This window comes from Grammomys surdaster, unplaced genomic scaffold (genome assembly GCF_004785775.1).
Source record: "Grammomys surdaster isolate TR1022 unplaced genomic scaffold, NIH_TR_1.0 125548, whole genome shotgun sequence".
Classification (NCBI taxonomy): domain Eukaryota; kingdom Metazoa; phylum Chordata; class Mammalia; order Rodentia; family Muridae; genus Grammomys; species Grammomys surdaster.
Genome location: NW_021620397.1, coordinates 1762066 through 1769815, shown reverse-complemented (window position 1 = coordinate 1769815; position 7750 = coordinate 1762066). Strand labels below are relative to the sequence as shown.

Here is a 7750-nt window from a genome sequence, read left to right as displayed (position 1 = left end):
TTGTTTGAAATTACAATTTGAGAGTTTTATTTACTTGGGTTCTGCTTGACAATCTATTTGTTGTTGAAAACAGAGGCACAAAACATGTGTTCTTTGTTCCAGGGTCTTTTACATATTCCTTCTGGCCTTAGCAATGCATAGATTCTGCTCATCAGAGACCCATGCAGTGGCGACGCACATGCAGTGGTGATGCACATGCAGTGGCGACGCACAAAAAAGCGTTCTGTGGTTAGTATGAAATTTGAGGCTTGAAGCAGTAGATTGAGAAACCTCTATAATAAAATTTGCTAATAGAATGGGCGCAGTGCAGTAATAGCAGTCCACTGGGATGGTGACCTTGGGCTATTGGTTCATAAGTGCTCGCCAAGGATTCTAGTCAGAGACGCATCATAAACCATAAACCATAAGTCCTCTGTGTCCACCCTTCCCATGCTTGAGAAAGTGTGTTGCATCCTCAGAGCAATTTATCCTAAAAAGAAGGCACGTAGGCCTCACTGGCTTCCACAGTCACAGCAAGTGACGTTTTACCTACATGTGTTGCCAACATCATCCCTCCGTGTTCTTCAACGTAAACATTGGATGTCTCTATGGCATAGCATTTTGTAGCCAAGAAGGACAGCTTCTTCAAGTTCATTTTAGCATAACTGAAGACAACAAACTCTTGTGAATACTTTTGTAGTTTAACATTTTAAGCAATCAATAAATAAAAATAAGTTTTATATTCGTTTTTAAGTTTGCAACAAATAAGCACAAACAGATCAATTAGCAGTGGACTTATCACAAAATGTATTCATCTTACACTATGGTTTCCAATTTGTAGACTATCTAGAAAATAATAAAGAAGAAAGAGAATGCTATCAGGCTAAAGCAATTCCCAGAGGATGCATCTGTGCTGACATATATCCACGTCAGTGCACGCAATACACTATTTGTGTTTTGTGGATCCCTCATGTCTGTTCTTATCATTTGTCTTCTTTGTATAGCTATTCACGTTGCTCCCTTTATGCTTATATGCAGGTAAAAAGACAGATGTTTAGAATATGGTCCGGCATTATGCTGTTTTGGTCACATGGTGACCAGAGACTAAACCACCAACCAAAGAGCATACATGGACTGGTCTGTGGCCCCCACTATATATGTAACAGAGGACTGACATGTCTGGCCTCAGTGGGAGGGGATACACTTGGTCCTGTGGAGGCCTGATGCCCCAGAGAAGGAGGATGCTAGAAAAGGTGGGACTGGAAAGTACCCTCTTAGAGGTGAAGGGGAGGGAGGATGGGGTAGGGGGACCTATGAAGGGGGGACTGAGAAAGGGGACATTTGAAATGTAAATTAAAAATAAAAAAGAATAAAAATAAATAAAAAGGAAAAGCGGAATCTATACCTCCGTCCGCGGTAGCAACTGAAGAACTGCTGGAGACAATCTTTCTGGAGTCGGCGCTGGCGGAGGGAGTGCTTGCAAGGGGTTGGCCTGGTGCAGTTTGCACCGTGGGGACGCTGCTGCGCGTGGAAGCTTTCAAGCAGAAGAAAAGATGTTTGGTTTTCACAAGCCAAAGATGTACCGAAGTATAGAGGGCTGCTGTATATGCAGAGCCAAGTCCTCCAGCTCTCGGTTCACGGACAGTAAGCGTTATGAAAAGGACTTCCAGAGCTGTTTTGGGTTGCATGAGACTCGCTCAGGAGACATCTGCAACGCCTGTGTGCTGCTTGTGAAAAGATGGAAGAAGTTGCCGGCAGGATCAAAAAAAACCTGGAATCATGTGGTAGATGCAAGAGCAGGCCCCAGTCTAAAGACAACACTGAAACCAAAGAAAGTGAAAACTCTATCTGGAAACAGGATGAAAAGCAACCAGATCAGTAAACTGCAGAAGGAATTTAAACGCCACAATTCTGATGCTCACAGCACCACCTCAAGTGCCTCTCCAGCCCAGTCTCCATGCTACAGTAACCAGTCAGATGAGGGCTCAGATACAGAAATGGCTTCCAGCTCTAATAGAACTCCAGTTTTTTCCTTCTTAGATCTGACCTACTGGAAAAGACAGAAAATATGTTGTGGAATCATCTATAAGGGCCGTTTTGGGGAAGTCCTCATTGACACTCATCTCTTCAAGCCTTGCTGCAGCAGTAAGAAAGCTGCTGCTGAGAAGCCCGAGGAGCAGGGGCCGGCACCTCTGCCCATCTCCACTCAGGAGTGGTGACTGAGGTTCGTTTTAGAAGGGAACAAAGAGTGGTTTAAACTTTGAAAAGACGACAAAACAAACTGACCTTCCTATTTTTAACTTGGATACCTGCTATTCTGCCAAAAGACATTTTCTAGAATAGTTTTTAATGGGTTACTGTCTTTACCCTTCATCCAGCAAAGTCTGAAGCCAGTCTCTAGCTTAACTGCAAGAAAAAGAAGTGTACATAATATTTAAAATGCTGAGTATTTCATAGGAAAGCTGAATGCTGCTGTAAAGTGCTCTTTAAGTCTTTTTTTTTTTTAAATCCCCTCTAATGAATGGAACTAGGGGAGTTTCAGGGGACAGAGATGGGATTTGTTGTGTGATAAACCATATGTAGTTTAGTCTTTCTGTGGAGAGGCAGTGGTTGGGGCATTTTTAAATGGCTGGCTACATTTGTTTTCCCTCATGATAATTTGTCATAACTCAGTAGCATGACCTGCCCCTAGAAGGTAGTTAAAAATTTTTAAATGCTAAGGCGTTGCCAAGGTTCTGATGATTCAGACCTGTACTACTGATTATTAAGCAGGACAGACTGAGCTTTCTGCAAATAGCTTGAAGGAGGAAGCAATTTCTGAACATACAAGTAGCACCGTGTCGCCTCCCTTTATCTTCATATTGATAAAAGACTATGTCGATCTTGTAAAACAGAACCAGATCTTCTGGAGAAGGCCTGCCTCTAGAATGGGCAAGGTCCTATAGGGATAGTACCAAAGCATCACCACAAAGTAGAGAACACATGTGGTTAGAAACTACTTAATCAGAATGTGTAAGTCCTGGGGATGCATGGGGCTCAGTTGATGCTGCTTGGGACACGTTTCTTAGAGGGCTTACAATATGTAAATAATTGGTGTTAACACGACTGTCTGGGATTCACTGAAGTCCACATGATTCAGTTCTAGCTCTGGATTACCTCAGTTGACCTTTGTGGAGGTTTTATCTATATAGTAGTTCTTTGCCTTGTCATAGACCTTATTTAGGGTTTGGGGTTTTGTTGTTTCATTGTTTTCCTCCCACTATTTAAAGTTGACTAGAAGAGAAGAGGCTAAGTTGATTGGTTGGGTTGTGTTCTTAACAACATGATAGCTGAATAGAGCACCACACCTCTAGATCTCAATGATTCCGTTGGCTTCTCAGTGGAACCCAACTGAAGTTGTCTAATTGCCTCTTCTCAAAGTTCAGGAAAAACAGTAGTGCCACTTGAGACCTCGTAGAGGAGGTGTCCGTGGCTGCCTTAGTATTCTGTTCCTCGTGATTATTTTAGAAACTGGATTTTTAAAGTCTTTTAGAGTTTCACAACAAGGAGAGGCCACAGTTTGTGGCATCCTATAGTTTTACATTATGTATTTCTTCCTTTTGGGAAAAACCTACCTAGTACAAGCTACCACATACACAGACTACCCAATGAGTGGGTCCTTTCTCCACATCCCTGGTATAGTACAGAGTCCAGCCATTACCATTCTCCGGCGTTACTTTGACATGGGATTTTTTTTTTGTACATTTTGGCTGCAGTATTGGTGGTAGAATATACTTTGATGGATCATCTCTACTTCTGTATTTATTTATTTATTACTAGACCTCAACCACAGCCTTCTCCCCTCCACTCTCTGCCTGTAGGGTGTACTGTATGTAGTCATGCACTTTGTATTAATATATTAGAAATCTACAGATCTGTTTTGTACTTTTTATACTGTTGGATACTTATAATCAAAACTTTTACTCTAGGGTATTGAATAAATTTAGTCTTATTAGAAAAAAAAATAAAAAAATTAAAAAAAATAAATAAAAATTATTGGAAGAAAAATTATTAAACAAAAGAACACATTTGACTTGCAAGGCCACTTGGTAACTGATAATTATTCAACCCCAGAAGGACCATCATCAGCCAGCAGATGCTGAGGATCTCTGAGGGATTTAGATGTGGTGTAAGCCTTTACCTCAGCTAGATCAGAAAGGTCTTAACCAGACCCCCTTAGTTCTGTGACATGCATCCACTCTGGAACCTCTCAGGTAAACGGTTGGTCCCTAACTATCTCGTGCTATCTGAACCTTGGTAACTTTCAGGAGCCATTATGACAATAAAAGGATAAACAGATAAATAATGACGGTTGGAGTGTGTAATCATCAGCTACAGCCTTAAACACAGATAATCTGATGATATAAGAGTAAATAATTTGGTGAGGTATCATATGGCTTAATTATTGTGGTTGTAGGCTGGCTATGTTGACCAGTTTTACGTCAACTTGACACAAGCCAGAGTCATTTGGTTAGAGGAAAACTCACTTGAGAAAATGGCCCCAGCAGACAGTCAGTGGGCAAGCCTGTGGTTGAGTTTTTGGATTGAAGATTAATGTGGGTGGGCTTACTCCATGGTGGTGGTGATATCCTTAGGCAAACAGCCTTGAATGGCAGAAGAAAGCAGGCTGAGCAAGCAGTGGGTACCAAACCAGTAAGTACTGCTTCTCCATGGCTTCTCTCCCCGCACTTCCCATTCCTGTCTTCAGGTTCCTGCCTTGACTACCCTCAGTGATGGACATAAAAGCTAAAGAAAATAAACCCATTCCTCCCCAAGTTGCTTTTGATCATGGTCCTTTACCAACAGAAACCATCTAAGACAGAAATGGCTGCTCAAAAGCGGTCAGACTATTTCTGTAGCAGTGACCTTGGATCACAAAGCTGCTGAGACAGGACAGACAATGGGGGTTTGAACTGTGAAATATCTCTCTAAGATATCAAGGTCCCTGTGAATCTCCAAAGTGTCTCTCATCTGTGGTCTCCTGAAAAGAAAAAAAATTAAATACGTCTTTATTCCAGGAGGAAAGAACCAGAATATAGTCACAACCAGATCAAAGCAAAATCAAGGTCCAATAGTGTAATATTCAATGGTAAGGTTTCTGGGACTCACAACTTCTAGACTCCAAAGGCCATGGCAGCATCTCTTATTTAGCTTGGCCATCCCCAGCACATGCCACTTGTCCCCTAGGCTCAGGCCCATTCCACTCCACAGCTGCTGCTGTCTTTGATGCGCATCCTATGATACTGGCATCATCTTATGGTGCTGAGGTTTCCACTGGGCTGTACCTCCAGCATGGCATCCTCTGGTTTCTCTTTGAGGGTATCTGGCATAAGATTTAGCCTTTCTCCATGACACCTTCAAACCTGGGGTTCCCCCTGCTATGGAAGCTACACCTTTTGCAATGGGCCCTCTTGCCATCATGGCGATAGGAACCCTAACGGTGACACAAGTAAATGCGATTTTACTGTTAAATGTGATGAAGGATGAAAAGAATGGTTTAAAATATGTAATTATTACCTATGTGACAAGAGCTTAGAAAAGTGGGTTACAAGAGGACAAGGAGGGGCACGTGGATGGGTGCAGAAGGGACATGGGGGTTAAATATGATCAGATTATGTTGTACACATGTATGAAATTCTCAAACAATAAAAACTTAAAAGGAAAGTAAATGGAAGAAGAGTTAAGGTAGAAGTCCAAATTCTCCTATCAAAATGATTTTAGTTTAAAGGATTCTTGGAATTGCTGTGGATTCCTTCCAAGGGCTGAGGCAGGAAAGGAGGGTGTAGCTCGGCTTGGCAGAAGATCCTGTTCTCTTCAAGGAGAACAATCAAAGCATCAATCAACACAATTGATGGGCTATGCTGAAAGTTCAGAAACACATGACCGTGGAAGCCAGGCTAAGTTGAGCAAACATATGGCAACGAGGAAACCATCAAAGAGATGAGACAGACTCTAGTGACGACCTCCACATCAACATGGAGATGATAAAATTCTGCAGCTCTTCATTTCAGGGTCTCAGGGAGTCTACTTCATCCTTAACAATACCGTTGCCATTAAATTCAAGAATCTAACAGAAAAACAGGAAAATACCTCAGGGATTGTGTGATGGGATTAAAACATGCAATAAATCTTTGCATTTGAGACCAAAACTCTCGGTATTTATATAATCTTTTAAAAATTCACTATATATATCATTTTAAAGCTTAAAGTGTATTTATTTTGATCAGGTTTTATTTTTTCCATATAGTACAGGTTTAATACAAGAAAGAGAGAGAGAGAGAGAGAGCCAAAGGTGAGCTCTAATTTAAACAGCCAGACAGCCAGAGAGCTCACTTTAAGCACTGTGTATAGACTAGGGTTAGCCCAGAGCTAAGCTCTAGTGGCAATCGACAATTAGATTGTGGCACCAAATTAGATGACATAAGCATTTATTTTCCTTCATTCTTTTGAGGAAAAATAGCAGTTTTAGCTATTGGTTGAATTCACAGAACTAGATCCAAATAAAGTTTTCTTCTTCTTCTAACAAGTACATTTCCACTTCTTCAGAGGTAGTTAGGTAGTGATGTGTTAGGTTCTTTTATTTTTTAACCATGCAACGTGCTGTGTTCTATACAGTTGTCCTCACTCACCTGCATTTTAGAACGTCTAAAAGCATATCAGGCCAGAAGAGATGGCTCAGTGGTGAAGAGCACTGGTTGCTCTTCCCAGGGGTCAAAGTTCAATTCCCAGCACTCATATGGCAGCTGACCACCACCTGAAACTCCAGTTTCAGGGGCTCTGACATCTTTCTGCCTTCTATGAGCACAGACCTATACTCAGATAAAACAATCTGCAAACAGTAAATAACATAGTATCAATATTGTTTGGAATAGTCCTTAGACAGAACTTATCTCCTTTTCTTCTCTCTCAACAGCCTTAATGTTCACCTGAAAAATTGACTTACAAACTACACTGTGGTGGTTTGAATAGGAATTGTCCCCCGAAGGCTCAAATGATGAACGTTTGGACATCAAAGAGTGGCATTACTTGAGAAAGATTAGGAGGTGTGGCCTTGTTGGAGAAAATGTGTCACTGGGGGGTGGGTTTTGAGGTTTTCAAAAGCCCATGCCAGGCTCTGTCAGTCAGTCAGTCAGTCAGTCTGTCTGTCTGTCTGTCTGTCTGTCTCTCCTCTCCTCCCTCTCCCTCCCCCCTCTCTCTCCCTCTCCCTCTCTCCTTCCCCACACCCCCAGCTTGTTTGTCAGGATGTAGCTCTCAGCTACTGCTCCAGCATGAAGCATGCTGCCATGCTCCCTGCCAGGATAATAAGGGACTAAACCTCTGAAAGTCTAAGCCAGTCACAATCAAATATTTTTCCCTTATAAGAGTTGCCATTGTGACGGTGTCTGTTCACAGCATTCGAATGTTGACCAAGACACATACGATTTCAATGAAAGAAGATAATTTTTATCAAACATTCAGATCTCTCCCCTGGCCTGAAATCCATCAATCTCGTGAAAATCCACGGTGTACTATATCCAGACGACACCTACTGAGAACGCAATGCTTTTTAGTTGTACTAAATCTACACCGTCACCAGATCCAAGTTTATTCTGAATTCAGTTCTATCTCAGGCACATCATTTTTAATTTATTGTATCTCTAATGATGAGTTGTTTCTAACAAACTCATACATTATTTGTGATTCTAAAATGATTACGATATTCAAATGTATACATAGCATATGAATTACTTTA

At 41.5% G+C, this 7750-nt stretch overlaps 1 pseudogene; it reads left to right on the top strand.

Annotated features, from left to right (window-relative positions):
- The first annotated feature begins 1427 nt into the window (after positions 1-1427).
- LOC114638171 lies at positions 1428-2587 on the top strand (annotated as a pseudogene).
- Positions 2588-7750: the final 5163 nt, after the last annotated feature.